The 18,292-nt window shown below is 44.9% G+C and overlaps 1 non-coding gene across 1 annotated transcript; it reads right to left on the bottom strand.

Annotated features, from left to right (window-relative positions):
* Positions 1–8,074: 8,074 nt before the first annotated feature.
* LOC130032284 (U6 spliceosomal RNA) lies at positions 8,075–8,181 on the bottom strand. The gene has a single exon (XR_008793821.1). It is a non-coding gene; the product is annotated as a U6 spliceosomal RNA (small nuclear RNA).
* Between the last annotated feature and the right edge of the window lie 10,111 nt (positions 8,182–18,292).

The following is an 18,292-nucleotide window of genomic DNA, read 5'->3' as shown; positions in this document are numbered from 1 at the left end:
GCTAAGGGCTTCATTAAACAGGGTAGGGGAATTCTTAAACCCCTGGGGAGATCGTGTCCACATCAATTGTCCCCCTTTTCCATCCTCCTGCCTTTCAAATGCAAAGAAGGGATGACTGCTCTCAGCAAGTGGAACGCTGAAGAAAGCATCTTTCAAGTCCAAGATGGTATACCAAGTGAGGGCAGGAGGGAGGTGACTTAAGAGGGTATATGGATTGGGAACTGTTGGATGTATGTCCTCCACCCTCTCGTTGACCTTTCTGAGATTCTGCACTAGTCTGTGATCAAAGCCCCCTGGTTTCTTTACAGGGAGGAGGTGGGTATTCCAGGCAGAGTGGTATATCTGTGGGGCAATACCTCGTCGGGCTGCTTCTGGCATGAGGTACTGCCTGTCCCGTATTGGCTGGGCCATGGCCTTGAGTTCCACCACCACTGGTGGCAGATGCCTAGCCAGGTCTATACCTGTGGTCTCTGTCCAAGCCAAGGGAAATTTCCTTAGTCAAAACTCCATTTCCTCTCCTATGCCTGTTCCCATGGGCTCCCCAAAGAGTTGGTATTTGGCATGCAATGAGAGTGTTAGGATGTGCAGGAGTGCCCCCTCACCATCGGTGACTTTAATCCCTTCAGGGTCAAAATGAATACGAGCCCTAACTTTGGTAAGCAGATCCCTCTCCAACAGGGGCGCTGGGCTCTCAGGCACTACCAGGAATGAGTGGGTAACTTGATGCTTATCCAGGTTTACCTGGCATGTGCTCGTCCAAGGGCAGACCTTAGAACCAGTGGCCCCCTGGACTATGCTAGTCTTCTGGTGGTCTAATTTCCCCATAGCCTGATTGAGGACTGAGAATTGGGCCCCTGTATCTACCAGGAACCCCACTGGTTTCCCCTCCATGTAGACAGTTACCCAAGACTCAGGGAGGGGAGCCGAGTCCTGTCCCCGTCAATGCTCCTCCTCCCCCGCCAGAAGAACACGTGCCTTTTCCACCTTTTGCTCCTTTTCCCATGGGTCCCTCCTTTCCCACTTCTCTTCTTTCACTCCGATTCCTCCTTTCCTTCCTTAGCTTCGGGCATTCCTTTTTCCAATGCCTGAACTCCTTGCAGTAAGAGCACTGGTCCGTGCCTAGGATCGGGACATGACCATGCTTTCCTTCTATCACACATTGGGGTCTTCCCCGCTCATGTAACTCCAGCGAGGAGGATCCGGGCTATTTCTTTCTGCTGTCTCCTATTCTCCCTGGCCTGGAATTCTCAATCTCCCTTCCTGTATTTTTCCTCAATCTCACGATCCTCCCTCCTCAGCCTCTCCTCCCTTTCTTCTTTGGTTTCCCTAGAGTTAAAGACCTTCTCTGCTACCTGTAGCATTTCTCAGATGGAGAGTTTTCCGAGATTCTCCTGTTTGTACAATTTCTTTCTGATATCAGGGGCTGCCTGGTTTATAAAGGAAAGGACTACAGCAGAACGGTGTATTTCAGTCTCAGGGTCTATGGGAGTATATTGACGGTAAGCGTCATATAGACGCTTGAGAAAAATGGCCGAGCTCTCGGTTTTCCCCTGGACAATGGCTTTTACCTTAGCAAAATTTGTGGGCCGTTGGGCGGCTGCCTGGAGACCGACCATCAGAGTCTGGCGGTATACTCGGAGACACTCCCTACCTTTGGGGGTCCTGAAGTCCCAGTCTGGTCTGCTTAAGGGGAAAACTGCATCAATGGCGTCCTGGAGGGTCGTAGGCCTCTTGTTGTCCCCAAGAACATTCTTCCGAGCTTTGTTGAGAATGCACTCTCTTTCTTCAGTGGTGAACAGAGTTCTCAGGAGTTGTTGGCAATCATCCCAAGTGGGGCAATGGGTGTGCATGATGGACTCAATCAGACCTATAAGACACTTAGGTCTTCAGAGAAGGGTGGGTTTTGGGTTCTCCAATTGTAGAGGTGGCCTCCTGGACTATGAGAATAAGGCCCCTGTATCTTTCCACGGAGGAAAATGGCCAGTACTGATACTGCTGGCCCCCAGGCTGATCAATTGCCCGGACTGGCAAGAGTGGGACTAGGTCTTCAGGGCCAAGGAAAAAGGAAGAGGAGGGCTCATTAATCTCTTCTCTGGTTTGGAGCCCTCTGGGTCGCAGCCTCTGGCTAATCCCTGTCCCCTCGGCAGCAGCGCCCCGGTAGTTGAGGTGGGTGAGTCCATCGGGGCCGAGGGTGCCCTGGGACCATTCACCGGGACATAAGGAGGTGGCCGTTCCACTTCCAAATCCAGGAGGATAGGGATATAGTGAATTATCAGATAAAACCGGGGGTCCTTCTGGGTGGGAGGGCAAGTTTCCCGAAGGGCCAGTGCCAGGGTATTAGCCAGAGGGTCAGGATAGTCGTGGGGTGCGCTTGTCGGCAGGAAAGGTTGCAACCACTGGGGTGGGTCTTCTAATAAGAATTCGCAAGTCAAGATATAAGGGAGTTGATCAGGGTGTCCCTGAACTCCTGGTCTCATGATGACTGCCTTGACCCGGGTGAACAAATTCTGAGAAAAGGATCCTTGGGGTGGTCACCCAACCCCAAAAGAGGGCCACTCGACCAAGGAGAAGGTATCCAACTTACTCTTCTTCACCACCAGACCCATGTTCTGGGCCTTCCTTTGGACCTCCGAGAAGTGGCCCAGAATAAGATTTCTAGGAGTAGATTGAGTCTGACCCGTGTTAAGACAAGTAATAGTGACAATCAACAGAAAAGAAACAAAAATGGCAGTGAAAAGAGACCACTGCGACACTTGCTCGGACCAGTCCTCCTCTCACACTGGTGCGCACCACACTCCCCCGCCCCGCCCCCCCCCCCCCACACACACACACACTGCGATTCTGGAATGAGCCCAAAGGGCATCCACATGGCTGAATGTTGGTCGACAAGATTTTGTGACTCTTCCCCTGGCGCCAGGATGACTTCTGATGGTCCGCGCACTCTCCACAAGACTACCAAGTCTCCCCGTAAGGACGATGCCTTCCGAAAAAGGAGTGGGCCAGACCCCTGCTGCGGCCAGACGGGAACCTAGTTCCCCCTAATGGGAATGCTTTTCCCCGAAGGTTTAGGCCTTTACTACCCTGTTCTCTTCCGCAGTTTGCAAGCTGGTGTGGAGATCTCGCTAGGGCTTCCAAATGTTATGTCGCAGTTTTAAGATCTTCACCACAGTGCAAAGGACAGACCAGAGAATGCAATCGGCAACAGGGTTGATTGTTCTAGCTAGCTAGGGTCGAGCCCCTCTTCTAGACATGCAGGACCTGCCAAGGAGGCAAGACCCCGTTCGTCCAGGTTAGTCTTTTTATAGGCCATTTTCGTTCGTTACTTCTGTCCAGGAGCCAATCACTTTAAAACACAGTACACTACTTCAACCAATTACTTTAAAACACAACATGGTATGGTGCATATCTGGCCCATAGGTTTAAAAGTTAGCATTTGCGTCACAAGCATTATGGGGTATGCAGATAGGAAAACAAGTTCAGGATATTGACCACCATATCCGGGTGGAGTGAGGGCCTGTAAACTTCAAAAAAAAAACAAGTTAAACAATCAAGTTGACATGTTCAGGGTGTGCGGTATCCGGGACCTTATCAGGTTAGTACAAACAAAAAGTTTCGAATGTCTGAAAAAACAAGTTGACAGTCTAAAAAACATTTTAAAGTCTAAATAAACAAGCTGACAGTGATTTTCAGTTCCCATGTTGTCACCCTACAGTGCTGGAACCAACTAGCTCTTAGGCTGCCAGAACCCATCTCGTGGACATAGGAACTAAGGCCTGATATAAAAGTGATGTAGTGAAGCGGGGAGGAGAAAGACAGTCACTTCTCCCCATCCGCCTCTGCCACCCAGGACCCAGGGTTATTGGGTTCTTGTCTCACCTTGCAGAAAATAATTTCAGGAGTAGATATGCAGTGAAGTAAAACAGATTTTATTCGGAGGTTTCAAAGGAGAGGAGGGAGAGAAAGTGGGAGAGAGTGGAGAGTAACGTGCTCAAGAGAGAACCTGGGCTTCTCCAAGGTCAGAGGGGGCCCCTACACACATCCCAGCATTAGACATGGAAGCATGAAAGTACCCATCTCAAGAGGGGAGATGCAGGCGACACGTGTGCTCGGGCGCCATAGTGCTCGGCCATGTGGGCGCAAGCAGCACATGGGCTTGGATAGCATATGCATACCCTTCCTTTGTTCAACGTGGCTTTTATAGGGATTTTCCAACGTGCCCCCACATGGGGCTTCTATCTAGGAATAAGTGCGTTGCTAAGGAAGTTACCAAGGTGGAGTACGGTTGGGAGTGATGATGGTCTTCTTTGAAATTCCTTTCCTTGTCTTTTGTTTCTGCTAGAGCTTCTGTTGGAGAAGGGTCCAGCCTTCTCTGGGTCTGTTGCTGGTGCCAGGTGAGGGTATTCAGGCCTTAGTTCCTGTTTTCTGCAAGTCTGCTTTTGCAACTTCAAGGCTATTACTTCCTAAGAAATTTACTGCCATTTCCTTGGGAGGGGGCCTTCCCTATCAGCTTGCCTGCCTAAATCGAAAGAAGAGGCCTAAAGTTTCCCCTAGCCAGAAGCTGTGAGCAGTCCCGGTTTTGACTGCCTATCCTACATGTTTGACTTTCTGCAAATTCTTGGGCTCTTTCTAATAAACAGGAAGTTAGTGATTGTCCCACTTCATAAAATTCTGCCCCAGAGCTTAGACTCACCAGGAGGTTAAGGTAATGGGAAATATCTAAGGCAAATGGCCAGAACCACTCTATTGGATCTTTGCATTTTCTGTAGCATTCTTTTTTTTTTTTCTTCTTTCTTTTTGGGTCACATCCTGCGATGCTCAGGGGTTACTCCTGGCTCATGCCCTCAGGAATTACTCCTGGCAGTGCTCGGGGGACCATACAGGATGCTGGAAATTGAACCCTGTCAGGCCGGGTGCAAGGCAAATGTCCTACCTGCTGTGATATCACTCCAGCCCTTCTGTAACATTCTTGACAATTGATAAGAAATGCAAAGAGCCCAGTTTTTATTTGAAAGTGTCTACACATGGCCACGATAGCGGCCACGCGACATCATATGGTTCTCATAACCAGCTATAAAAAAAACGAATTATTTCACAATGCCTTTTCAGCAGTTCTGATTGTTGGGAAATTCTAAACAATAATGGTGCATCTCTTGTTGAAATAATGAATGTAATCAAAGTAGAGAGATTGTTAAGTAGAAATCATCTGCCTCACAGGCATTGGGAGGGGTGAGAGGGGGGTATATTGAGGTTATTGGTGGTGAAAAATAAGTATTGGTGAAGGGGAAGGTATTTGACCATTGTATGATTGAGACTTGAACCTGAAAGCTTTGTAACTTTTCCCACAGTGATTCAATAAATAAATATAACCAAAAAATCTTTTTAAAAAATTAAAAAATAAAGTATCTACACACAAACACACGTATCAAAACAAACAACAACAAAAAAACTCCTTTTTTTTTAACTTCCTGTATCCTCTGTAACACAAAGACCCAGTTTTCCTATTAAAACCCCCACAAAATGAGCCAAGTTTACTTCATCTTCCCCACACGGTGAATTCCTTTTTCTTTTTCTTCTGCTTTCCAATAAACATTTCTGGGATCTTGTTTTGTTTTCTTTTGATTTCCTTTATGGACCACACCCAGCATGCTCAGGAGTTACTCCTGGCTCTGCACTCAGGAATTACTCCTGGCAGTGCACAGGGAACCCTGGGGAATGCTGGAGATCAAAACCAGGTTGGAAGAGGCATAGCCCCTTCTAGAGGCTGCCTTCTCTCTCTCTGGTGTAGGTAGGTAGGGCCTCCCTAGGGAAGGGCCCCCCTACATCATGGCAATGAAGTTTCTGGTAAGTAATAGTCACCAGTTCCAAATCTGACCCACTTTGCAGATACAGAAAGTAAGTCCTGATAAAACCTTCAGCAGCAGACCCTGAGGAGACTGGACCCTACAGCAAGGGCCTGAAGGGAGAACCCTCAATTCCTTCCTTTAATCCATTAAACCTAGCAAACCCTGGTCAGAGAAGGGCCCACCCTCAGAGAGAAGATCCAGCAGGATCAAAGGTCAAGAAAAAGAGTTTCAAAGAAGACCACTCCCAACTCCACCTGCTTAGCAACAAACCTAGCAACAGACTCTTATCTAGCTAGAAAGCCCCACATGGGGGCAGCTTGGAAAAAAACTATAAAAGACACCTTGAGCAAAGGGAGGGCGCACAATGCTGCCTGAGCCTATGTTCTGCTTGCACCCACGTTTTTGAGCATATGTGGTACCCAAGCACATGTGGTGCCCAAGCACATGTGTCGCCCGTATCTTCCCTCTTGAGATTTGTACTTTCCTATCTAATGCTGAGATCTGTGTTGGGGCTCTTCTCCCTTGGAGAAGCCTGCATTCTCCCTTAAGTGCATTAGTCTTTTCTCTCTCTCTCTCTCTCTCTCTCTCTCTCTCTCTCTCTCTCTCTCTCTCTCTCTCTCTCTCCTCCTAAAGTTCTTTTCTGTGAGGTAATGCAAGAACCCCGGAACTCTGTGTCTCAGAATGTAGAGGTGGATTAGGAGAAAGTGACATCTCAGGAGCTGTAGTGATAGTACAGCGGGGAGGGTGTTTGCTTTGCACCCAGTTGACCTGGGTTCGATCCCTGGCATCCCATATAGTCCCCAAAGCACCACCTGAGTAATTCCTGAGTGCAGAGCCAGGAGTAACCCCTGAGCATTCCTGGGTTTGACCCCCTCAAAAAAAAAATCAAAAAGAAAGTGACATCTCTCCCCCTCCCCCCCTCCACCTCACATAAGCCAACTGTGGAGCCCACTGACTTAATCTCCTCGCCACATAAGTTACCTGGGGAGCCACTGACATCACCAGAAAGCCCCACATGAGGCAGCTATAAAACTGGGAGCTTTTTGGGAGAAACGCTATAAAAGCCAGCTTGAACAAAAGAAGAGTGCACATGTGGCATTTGTGTCCATGTATTGCTGAACATATGTGGTACCCAAGCACATGTGTCACCTGAATTTCCCTTATTGAGATGGACTTTCATACCTTCGTACTTAAACCCTGGGATGTGTATTGGGCTCCCTCTCCACTCTCGAGAAGCCCGTGTTCTCTCTTGAATGCATTCTCTCTCTCTCTCTCTCTGAGGCAGAGACGAAAGACCAGAGAGACCTTCTGATCCTTACCCTGGGGTGAGGTCTAGGATGACTTGACTTTCCTACAAGGAGTAAGGTTCACTGAAGGCTCTTATCAGTCCTATATTTCCAGGACCATTCTCAGGTGGCAGAGGTTGATATAGAAAAAACAATAGATTCCCTTCTCCAGGCTACTGTCTCTCTCCTCCCCACTTTACATAAGTGACCCGGGGAACCCCACCAGCTTCAAAACTGTTTGCTGAGACCTCCTGCTTCTGGAACCCAAGAAAAGATCAAAGAAGCTTGCACTTCTCACAGATGATTATTAATACCTAGAGGAGATTCTAGGAGTGCAGAATTATCCTTTGATTTTATGATTGGTTTTCTATTAGAGCTCTTAATACCAGGGGGCCTATGATACAGTTCATTAAAAAAAATCTATATTTGGTGACTTAGATGACCAGAATTGATTTCTATTATATATTTGCTCTTCATGCTTTCTGGCTCATAGCTCCCAACATCCTTGGAATTTCCTGAGTGATAAGAGAAATAAAAGCACCTTCTGTCATAAGACTAGTCTCGTATACTCAGATCCTGAGAAAGTTTCAGAGATGTAAATTCAAATGGATTTCCTTTTTTTCTTCATGGTCTGTGGTAATGAAGGTAACTTGGGAAAACACCTGAGGATGGAAGTGGTTGCCAGGAAAACCAAATGAAGGGTGCAAAGATACAGAGGAGAGAGGGTGGCATGCTAGTTCATTTGATTGGTCATTTTATTTTGTTTTGTTTTGTTTTGCTGCCACATGCAGCAATGATCAGAGATTACTCTTGGCTCTGTACTTCAGGAATTACCTCTGGCAGTGCTCTGGGCACCATATGAGATGCTGGGGATGGAACCCAGGTCATCTTTTTTTTTTTTTAGATTTTTATTAGTGAAACACCATGAGGTACAGTTGTAGATTTAAAAATATGGAACACTTCACGAATTTGCATGTCATCCTTGTGCAGGGGCCATGCTAATCTTCTCTGTCTCGTTCCAATTTTAGTATATGTGATCTCGAAGCGAGCACCCAGGTCAGCTTTGAGCAAGGCAAGAGTCCTGCCCACTGTAGTATTACTCTGGCTCCTGATTTGTCATTTTAAATCTCACCCTTCCCCAAAAGGTATCCAGTCAAAATAGGTAATAGGATAGCTGGGGGTGGGAGAATGAAGCGGATAAAAGGAAGCTCCCAGCTAAGAAGCCCTCTCTTTGTTCCCTCACCAGACAGATGACAGAATATTGGGGAATTTCATCACATGCATATGGCAATGGCTCGAGATTTTAAAAAAAGCAAAGAAGAAAACAGAGCAGAATCCCACCACAGGTAGTGGATGAAGGTAGGAGCCCTGAAGTCTCAGCCAGGAATATCTACCTATATAATCTCTCTGAAAGATTTCATAGAGGAAATATTGAGGATGTTTAATGAGCTCAAAGAAACAATGGAAAAGACAGCCAATAAAATGCAAGAGACTATGAGAAAACTAAAAGCAGAAATGTCAGAATTTAAAAAATTGGAATGTGAAATGAAAAACTCAGTGGAAGGTCACAGCAGTAGAATAACATCAGCTTAGGACAAAACCAGTGAACTACGCGATGAGATGCAGAAAATTTCCAGGCAACAGCAGAAGATGATAACAAACAAAACAACAACAAACCCTCTACATAAATAGCAGACAAGATAGCTTTGGGATGAATTCAAGAGCATAAGAATCATCAGAGTCCCAGAAGGACGGGAAAGCAACACCCACAAAGAAGTAACAGTGAGAGACATCATGACTGAAAAGTTCCCAGAGCCGAAGAATGCATGTATCCAAAGCCAGAAAGCCAAAAAGGTACCAGCTAAAAGAGACCCAAATAAAAAGACTCCAAGACATATCCTGGTCAGAATGATGAAAACCACAGAGATACAATACTGAAAGCAGCAAGATCAAAGAAGGAAATGACATAAATAGGACCATCCCTTAAGTTTACAGAGGACCTATCAAATGAGACCCCGTGGGCCCAAAGACAATGGTGGGATATAGTAAAACAAGCTCAATGAAATGAATGCCTCACCAAGAGTACTTTATGCAGTCAGACTCTCTTTCAGATTTGAAAGAAGAATACACAACTTCACAGATAGACAGCAGCTCAGGAACTTCACAGACTTGAAAACAACTTTCAAGGAAGAACTGAAGGGGCTACTTTAAGATAAGACAAACCCCTCAAATGCATCAAACTTCTATAAAAGATGTCACAACACTCCGTAACAATAATCTCTCTCAGTGTCAATGGTCTAAATGCACCAATTAAGACACAAACATGGCAAAATGGATTAAAAAATTGAATCCAATATTCTGCTACCTGCAAGAAACACATCTGAATAGTCAGAACACAGACTCAAAGTCAAAGGTTGGAAGACAATTCTTCTAGCAAACAACTACCAGGATGGCCATACTAATATCAGACAATATAGACTTTATGCTCAAAAAGGTTATAAGAGACAGAGAGGGTCATTTCTTAATAATAAGGGATATATACATCGGGAAGAAGTCACACTCCTAAACATACATGTATCCAATGAGAGACCAGCAAAAGATTTAAAACAACTACTAATAGATTTCAAGGAGGCTATTGATAGCAACACAATAGTAGTTGGAGACTTCAACACTGCACTGTTACCTCTTGACAAACCAGACAAACACCTCTTGATAAACCAGATTAAAACTCAGCAAGGAAATTTTGGCTTTAAATAAAGAAACGGAAGAGAGGAGGATAGAATATATGACTTTTCATCCCCCCCAAACTGAATACACATTCTTCTCCAATACACGATGAACATTCCCCAAGACAGACCACATGTGGGGCCACAAAACATATACCTCCATAAAACCAAGAGGATGGAAATTGTATCGACTATCTTTTTATACCATGATGCCCTGAAAATAGAAGTTAATCAGAAACGAAGAATTAAATCAAACACCTGGAAATGAAACAGTTCACTAATGAACAACCAGTGGGAAGAACGTCTGAGATTCCTGGGAACAAAGAGAATGAGGACATGAGCTACCAGAACTTGCAGGACACAGCAAAAGTGGTGCTTAGAGTACAGTTTATAGCTCTGCAAGCATTCATCAGGAAGGAAGAAAGGGCCCATATAAATAACTTGACTACACAGCTTGAGAAATTGGAAAATAACCAAAGCAGGAAGGAAGAAGGAAATAATAAAGCTTAGAGCAGGAGTTAATGAACTGGAATCTTAAAAGCAATCCAAAAGATCAACAAAATTAAAAGCTGTTTCTTTGAAAAAATAAAGATCAACAAACCACTAGCAAGACTCACAAAGAAAGATGGAGAGAAAGAGAACCCTGATAAACCAAATCAGAAATGAGAGGGGAGGTGCCACAAAAGACACCACAGAAATTCGAAGGATCATCAGAGAATCTTTTTTTTTTATTGAGGGGGGAGGGTTTGGGTCACATCTGGCAATGCTCAGGGCTTGGTCCTGGCTCTACACTCAGGAATCACTCCTGGTGGTTCTCAAGGGACCATATGGGATGACGGTGCTCAAACCTGGGTCAGTCTTGTGCAAGGCAAATGCCCAGCCATTGTACCATCAATTCAGTCCCAAGAATCTTTATATCACAAAATGAGAGAATCTAAGAAAAATGTATAAATTCTTGGGCTCCTATAATCTTCCAAGGCTGATACAAGATGATTTGGAAACCTGAACAGATATATCACTATCAAGAAAATTGAAATGATAATCAAAAATCTTCCCCAAAACCAAAGACCAGGTGAGTCTTTCAAACCTTTAATGATGACCAATCCTTCTCAGGTTCTTCCAAGAAGTTGATGAAACAGCACTCCCAACCAGTTTCTATGAAGCATATATGATACCAAAAGCACACAGAAACACCACCAAAGAAGAGAATTACAGGCCAATGTCCTCTTTAAAAAAAAAAAATTTGGACCATACCTGGCAATGCTCAGGAGTTATTGGAATAAAGATAGGCCCTTAGATCAATGTAATATAGTTGAATATCCTGAGATACCCTCAGGTATGTGATTAGTTCATCTTCGATAAAGGAGCAAAAAATATGAAGTGGAACAAGAAAAACCTCTTCAACAAGTGATGCTGGGAAAACTGGTCAGCTACATGCAAAAAAAAAAAAAAAAAGAACACAGACTTCTTTGTAATGCCATGCACAAATGTCAAATCAAAATGGATTAAGATCTTGATATAAGACCTGAATCCATAAAGTATGCAGAGGAAAATGTAGGCAGAACTCTCCATGACATTAAAGTTAAAGGCATCTTCAAGGATGAAACACCAATGACCAAGAAAGTAGAAGCAAAGATAAACAAATGGGATTACATTGAGCTAAGAAGCTTCTGCACTTCAAAGGAAACAATGACCAGGATTCAAGGAGAGCCCATGGAATGGGAAAAATTATTTACCCAACACTCATCTGATAGGGGGGTAATACCAAAGATATGTAAGGCACTGGTAGAATTTTACAAGAAAAAAAATCAAAATCCAATTCCATGAAATAATGAGGAGAAAGATGAACAGAAACTTCCTCGAAGAAATACAAATGGCATGGCCAAAAGGCACATGAAAAAAACTGCTCTACATCACTAATCATCAGGGAGATGCAAATCAAAACAATGAGATATCATCTTAGACCACAAAGCCTGGCACAAACCAAAAAGAACAAGAACAACCAGTGCTGATACAGATGCAGGGAGAAAGGGACACCCACTCATCGCTGATAGGAATGCTGACTCACCCAGTCTTTTGGGAAAACAATATGGATATCCCTCGAAATACTAGAAATTGAACTTTCATATGACCTAGCAATACCACTCCTGGGAATATACCTAGGAAAACAATGCAGAAACACAATGCAGAAAAGACATCTGTTCTGCATTCCTACATTTATTGTAGTACTATTCACAATAGCCAGAATCTGGAAATGGCCCAACTGCCCAAGAACAGATGACCAAATAAAGAAACTATGGTATATCTACACAATGGAATATTATGCAGCTGTTAGGAAAAATGGAGTCATAAAATTTATTTATACATGGATAGACATGGAGAGTATCATGCTGAGCAAAATGAGTCAGAGGGAGAGTGACAGACATAGAATGATCACACTATTTGCAATATACATTAAATGAATAATATAAGAATAATAGCCAAAGACAGTAGAAATGAGGTTCAGGAAGACTGGTCCATGGTGGGAAGTTTGCCACAAGGTGGGTGTGGTGCAGTTAGGAGAGAGAAGGGACCACTATGACAATGATAGTTGGAAATGATCACTCTGGACAAGAACCAACTGCTGAAAGAAAGTAAAGTGACATGCGTGATAATCCTTCCTTCAGTAACAGTGCTGCAAGCCACAGTGCCTAAAAGGAGGAAAAGGGTGGTGGTGGGGGGGAGAGGTTGGAGGAAAGTACCTGCCTGCCATAGAGGGAGGCTGGGGGTTCAGAGGAAAACTGGGGACAATTAGTGGCAGGAAAAGAGCACTGATGAAGGAATAGGTGTTGGAAAATTGTATGACTGAAACTCAATCGTGAACAACTTTGTAACTGTGTGTCTCATGATGATTCATTTAAAAAACATTGAGAAGAAAAAATTAATCACCTGATAAAAGGAGATTTCTCTCACTCACTATTTCTTTGCAATGATACTTACTCTGTGTATAAAGCTCGTGATATTTTGGCAAAAGAGTTAAATATTGTAGATGTTGACTATCCTTAAGGGTCAGGACAATGAAGACCAAGACTCTGGTATGTTGGTTGAAGCCAAGAGAATACAGGATTCAGGGCCAAGTGACTAATGGGAAGGCCCTCCCGTTGATCGTCAATTTGCTCAAGCGGGCCCAGTAACGTCTCCATTGGAGACTTTGTTGTTACTGTGTTTGGCATATCGAATACTCTCGAAAGCTTGCCGGGCTCTCCGAGAGGGGCGGAGGAATCGAACTCGGGTTGGCCATGTTGGCCGCTTGTAAGGCGAACGCCCTACCGCTGTGGAAGATTTCAGCTTATTGTGATACATTTTATTTATTATTATTATTATTAGTTGCTTTTTGGGTCACACTCGGCAATGCACAAGGGTTACTCCTGGCTCTGCACTCAGGAATTACTACTGGCAGTGCTTGGGGGACCATATGGGATGCTGGGAATCAAACCCAGGTCAGTTGCATACAAGGCAAACGCCCTACCCACTGTGCTATCACTCCAGCCCCTAGTTATTATGATACATTTGAGTAAGAAAAATCATTCCCAGGGCCATGGCAGGTATAATAATGATGATGATAATAATAATAATAATAATAAAAATAGTAATAATAATTAAAAAGAGCGCTTGCTTTGCACAAAGGCAAATTGGGTTCAATCTCTGGCATCCCGTATTGTCTCCTAAGCCCTACCAGGTGTGATCCCTTAGGTGTAAAACTAGGAGTAAACCCTAAGCCTACCTTAGAAAATAAAAATCGGGGCTGGAGAAATAGCACAGCCGGTAGGGTGTTTGCCTTGCACGCAGCTGACCCGGGTTCGATTCCCAGCATCCCATATGGTCCCCTGAGCACCACCAGGACTAACTCCTGAGTACAGAGCCAGGAGTAACCCCTGTGCATTGCCAGGTGTGACCCAGAAAGCCAAAAAAAAAAAAAAAAAAAAAAAAAAAAAGAAAAATCAGCCCCATCTGTACCAGACAGCTTACAACAGCCATGACAATGCCTAGAAGAGACCAGGTGTGGTCAGGATCAGGGTGGCACTTGATTCCAGGAACTCTCTACTTAGAGTTCTCCTTCTTCCCTAAAAATTCATGATTTAAAAATTCATATCCCATCCCTAGTTAATTTGCCCCTTTTCCATAATCATATATACTAGAAATGTGTGTAGAACTGGTCTACCCTCTCAGGAGTATGCCTGCACTCTGAAGACTATTTAGTTTTCTTTAATCAATTTTCTCTACTCTTTGTTTCTGAATTCTTGAACTCATATTTGAATTCTTCCCTGTGCTGGACACATGAACCTGACACCCAGATGGGGACCATCAGCCACGGTCCTGATCAGGCACTGTATCATGAGCACCACCAGAACTGACCTTGAGCACAGTTGGAAGTGCTCCACTCCAGCCCTGAGCATTGCTGGGGGTGCTCCACTACCCTTTCCTGTCCCAGAAAAGGGAGAATTACAGAGCTGGAGAGAAATGTCAAAAGGGCAGTGCAAGGGAGCCCCAAGGATGCTCCCCACTACTTAGGATAACACTGTTTTGTTCTTCCTCAGGTAGCTTAGGTCACACTCATCCCAGTGCTCCTGAGTCACTCCCATTCCTCTGTTTATCTGTAAACACTTCTCTGTGCTCTCCTCCCCAGCCAGTTAATCACCTTTTCTCCCTAATCAGATTCTGTTAGCTTGTAAGATCAGATCCTTCTAAGGACACTGAACTTGTAAGCAATGTCTTTTCTATATGGACACAGGTAAAGTAAAAAGTAAAGTAAAGGCCCTCCCGTTGATCATCGATTTGCTCGAGCGGGCCCAGTAACGTCTCCATTGGAGACTTTGTTGTTACTGTGTTTGGCATATCGAATACATCACAGGTAGCTTGCCAGGCTCTGCTGTGCAGGTGAGATACTCTCGGTAGCTTGCCGGGCTCTCCGAGATGGGCAGAGGAATCAAACTCGGGTCGGCCATGTTGGCTGCGTGCAAGGCAAATGCCTTACCGCTGTGCTATTGCGACAGTTAATATTATGCTTTGTAACGCAGGCACGGCAGAGTCTGGCAAACTCCCCGTGGCATGCCCAATATGCCAAATACCAGTAACAATGATGGGTCTCATTCTCCTAACCCTGAAAGAGCCTTGAATATGGCACTTTTTAAAATCTCAGGGCTAGGACGAGGGAGACATTACTGGGGCCTGCTCGAGGCAATCAACGAACAACAGGATGATCGTGATTGTGATCATGAACTTGGGAGTTGATTGACTTTAAATAATATTTACTCCTGGGCATCTGAGTTCTTGATTCAGTTGCCCTTAGTTCCTAGCACCCCAAAAGCAGGGTCCCAACAAGGGACTGAATGGACCCAGGGCAAGCTGTGAGCTACCCTGACATCAAATGGGTCAGGCCAAAGAGCCACGATACTCAACTATAAGTTGAGGGCATGATCATGGGCAAATGTTGTCTTGATCCAAAAGTAAGTAACGACGAGACTAGGACCCTGCTGGGGTTAGGAAGACTAACCTGGCCTGAGGACTGCGGAATGTATAGTGAGATGTTTATACCTCTTACTGTGCTCACACAGAATGACATTGCTAGAAATATTAGAAGTAGATTTACTACAAATATTTAAGTAAAAAAAAAAATATTTAAGTAGATTACTAGCTGAGGAAAGAACACACCCTCGTTGGGATCCTACCCTTGAGCAAATCTCCCAGTAATCTGGAGCAATCTCTTTTTAAAAATTTTTTTTAAATTTTTATTAGTGAAACACTGTGAGGTACAGTTGTAGACTTACAAATTTTTGTGCTTGGGTTTCAATTATACAATGATCAAATACCCATCCCTCCACCAGTGCCCATTTCCCACTACCACGGATCCCAGTATCCCTCCCACCCCCCATCCCCCCCATCCCACCCTGCCTCTGTGGCAGGGCATTCCCTTTTGTTCTCTCTCTCTCCTTTTGGGTGTTGTGGTTTGCAAAAGAGGCATTGAGTGGCAATCTGGAGCAATCTCTTTAGATGAGATTTTATCCTTGAGTTAATCTCCTGGAAGAGTGGTTTTACCTCTCTTTGTTGATTTGTTAATGTTCAACCCACCTTTGTGTCACCACTGTAGGGGATTGCTATATAAACTAAGAATGTAAGCTCAGAGAGAGGAGAGTCAGAAGTGAGAGAGCTCGGGCCCCAGAGATCCAGAGTCAGAGCCAGAAGGAGAAAGGTTCCAGATTGGGGTCCAGGAGAGAAGGAGGCAGAGGAGAGACAGGCGTGAAGAGGATTGGAATAAACTACAATTGATACCGACCAGCCTGACCCTCGTTTCTTCCTTTGTCTGCCCTTGGCCAACAGCCGTCTGGATCCAGGCCACACACAGTGGCTCAAGAGCACCGAACGTGGTGGTGAGATAGAGCCATCCAGAGAGCCTGCTAACACAAAACCTTCGGCGTGTTAAGATTTTACACAGTACCACATGGACCATCGGGCATTGCCAGGAGGATCCCCAAGCACGGAACTGGGAGTAGTCCTGCACACAGCCTGGTGTGGCACAAAGACAATAAGGAGTATAAGAGGTGAAAAGTCAGGAAAACTCACCTTTTGTGTAGCAGGTTGTCAACCCTGTCTGAATGCAAGGTTCCGTCCCAATGGAAAACCAGCAGGACTGTACTACTGTACAAGAAGGGAGACATCCATGACATTGGCAACTATCGCCCGATCTGCCTGCTGTCTGTCGTCTACAAGCTGTTCACTCGAGTCATCCTGAATAGGATTGGCAGAACACTAGATGAAGGACAACCATGAGAGCAAGCAGGGTTCCACAAAGGATTCAGCACCATCGACCATATCCACACGATAACCAAGCTCATTGAGGTTTCTCGGGAGTTCAAGATACCGCTCTGTCTAATGTTCATTGATTTAAAGAAGGCCTTTGATTCTGTTGAGATGGAAACGGTCACTGAAGCCCTAGCCAATCAGGGCATTCAAACTCAAGATCCTCCGTGAGCTGTAGTATGGATTCACTACCAGGATCTCACCATTCTACAAAGAAGTAATCATTTAATGTCAAGAGAGGGGTTTGGCAGGGTGATACCATTTCACGAAACTCTTCAGTGCTACCCTCGAGAACATCATGCAACAACTGGAATGGGAAGGAATGGGAGTGAAGATAGATGGTCGGCAACTATACCACCTCCGCTTTGCTGATGACAGTGTTTTAATAACACCAAACATTAACCAAGCGGCACAAATGCTGGCTGACTTCGACTGTGAGTGTGGAAAGGTCGGACTCCAGTTGAATCTTACGAAGACAATGTTTATGAGAAACAGCCTCGTTCCTGATGCCCCATTTCAATGGAACGACCATCTCCGAATGCAACAGTTATGTGTACCTTCTCATGTTGAGAAGTCAACATGACAAATGACCTGGCACCCGAGCTGCGCAGGAGGAAGAGAGCGGCTTGGAACGCCTTCAAGAGTGTCAAGGAAATAGCTAAGAGGACGAGGAACCTCCGGCTCTGGGCACATCTCTTTGATTCCACTGTTCTTCCTGCATTAACATACGCCTCAGAGACCTGGGTCCTACGCAAACAGGATGAGAACACTATTCGGGTCTCCCAAAGAAGAATTGAAAGAGCTATGCTTGGAATATCACGTTTCACTCAAAAGAGAGAAAGAATCCAGAGTTCTGACCTCCATCGACGAACAAGAATCAGGGACGCTGTCTCGTTTGCCAAGGTGTCAAAAATCAGATGGGCTGGTCACGTAATGAGACTTAGAGATGACCGCTAGACTAGAGCTGTTACTGACTGGATTCCTCAGGATGTCAAAAGACCGCATGGCCGCCCACCTACCAGATTGTCAGACTTCTTCCATCAAGATCATGAACAATCGGTCTGAGGCTCTTCGTGTTCCTAGAGCGAACAGATGCCATTGGGCTACACTAGTACACGACAGGGACAAATGGAGACGTTACTGGTGCCTGCTCAAGCGAATCGACGATTAATGGGAAGTCAAGTGATCAAGTGTATAGCAGATATGTGAAATGATAGACTACTGTGGAAAATAGTCAGTTTCTCTAACAATTAAACATAGAATTAGCACATGGCTCAGCAATCCCACTGCCTAGTACATATTTCAGAAAACAAATGATCAAACAGAAATCTCTATGCTTACAGAAACATTATTCACAATCTTCAAAAAATGGAAATGGCCCAAACGTCTTCTACTTGTTACCAGCAAAGCTCCACACAATGGACAGACTCTGGACTGTTGGCATGAGAAGAGTCACATGACAGGGATGAGACCTTGTTTATTTCTCTAACCAGGAGGGGATGAGGGAACTTGGGTTAGGGTCTCAGCCACTGTGGGTTCCAGGTAGCAGTCTTACAGCGGGGTTTCGTAACCTTCTGCTCTGGCTCTGGGTCCAGGCTCC

Source organism: Sorex fumeus, unplaced genomic scaffold (assembly GCF_029834395.1).
Source record: "Sorex fumeus unplaced genomic scaffold, SorFum_2.1 ptg000047l, whole genome shotgun sequence".
NCBI lineage: Eukaryota > Metazoa > Chordata > Mammalia > Eulipotyphla > Soricidae > Sorex > Sorex fumeus.
Note: the sequence above shows the minus strand (reverse complement) of the source record. Positions and strands in the feature narration are given on the sequence as shown.